General features: G+C 43.5%; 1 non-coding gene across 1 annotated transcript; it reads left to right on the top strand.

Moving 5' to 3' along the window:
- The first annotated feature begins 459 nt into the window (after positions 1-459).
- LOC136506314 (small nucleolar RNA R71) lies at positions 460-568 on the top strand. The gene has a single exon (XR_010771528.1). It is a non-coding gene; the product is annotated as a small nucleolar RNA R71 (small nucleolar RNA).
- The last annotated feature ends 482 nt before the right edge of the window (positions 569-1,050 follow it).

Below are 1,050 nucleotides of genomic sequence, written 5' to 3'. Positions count from 1 at the left end.
TAATTACCTTGGTAGTTTAGTCTCTGTTGCTGGTTCCATCCTTAATTCTGTTGAGGACAAAAGTAGTTGCCGTTGTTGACAAAGTTCACATCCTCATGGGTTTTAGGACAGCTGTTCCTTGAATGCGTAGTATTTCCACACTCTTCACATGTCATGCGAGAATCATGAATGTGCATGACTTCTTGCTTCTCATTGGCTCGATCTTCAAGATTCTTCATCTGTAGGTCCATCTTGACAGACAACATGTCTACCTCCTTGAGTTGATGCATACCTCCACCTCTCTTGCGGGTCTGAAGACGTTCTTCATTCCAACTTTGGTTGGAGACCATCTTCTCCACAAGAGCTATTGCAGCTAGTATGGTGAGTGACAGGAATGCACCTCTAGCAGCAGCATCCATAGTCTCATGAGTACTATTGGTCAACCCATGGTAGAAAGTCTACATGAGTAGCCAATTGTCCATCCCATGATGAGGGCATTCGGTAATGTAATCTTGAAAATGTTCCCATGCCTCAGGGATAGATTCATCATGTTGTTGCTGAAAGCTTGAAATTTTCCCACGCAGAGCATTGGTCTTGCTTGTGGGAAAGAACTTTGCTAGGATGACAGTGGAGTAGTTATCCCATGTAGTATTTCTATCTTTGTTGGCATAGAACCATTGCTTTGCCTTCCCCAAGTGTGAGAATGGGAAGAGGCAAAGTAGTATGGCATCTTGGGTCACTCCTCTGATGGTGAAAGTGCTACAAATCTCCAGAAAGTGTTGGAGATGTGCACTCGCATCTTCATGTGCCTTTCCACAAAATTGGCTTGATTGCACCATGTTGATGAGGGCTGGCTTGAGCTCGAATCCATTATCTTTGACATTGACTGTTGGTTTAGTATGGATGTTGGCCATAGTTAGAGTAGAGAATCCAGGGAGAGTCCTGTTAGCCATGGCTTTAAATTCAGGTGTTAAGCTTCGCCTTATATGGTTGTCTTCCAACTTTAAAGCTGGACTTTCTTGAGTTTAGCTCTAGTCCTCCTGATTAAAGCTTCTGGATCTTCAACGTAGT

Source organism: Miscanthus floridulus, chromosome 14 (assembly GCF_019320115.1).
Source record: "Miscanthus floridulus cultivar M001 chromosome 14, ASM1932011v1, whole genome shotgun sequence".
NCBI lineage: Eukaryota > Viridiplantae > Streptophyta > Magnoliopsida > Poales > Poaceae > Miscanthus > Miscanthus floridulus.
The sequence above is the reverse complement of the archived record's forward strand: the minus strand, read 5'-3'. Positions and strand labels throughout refer to the sequence as shown.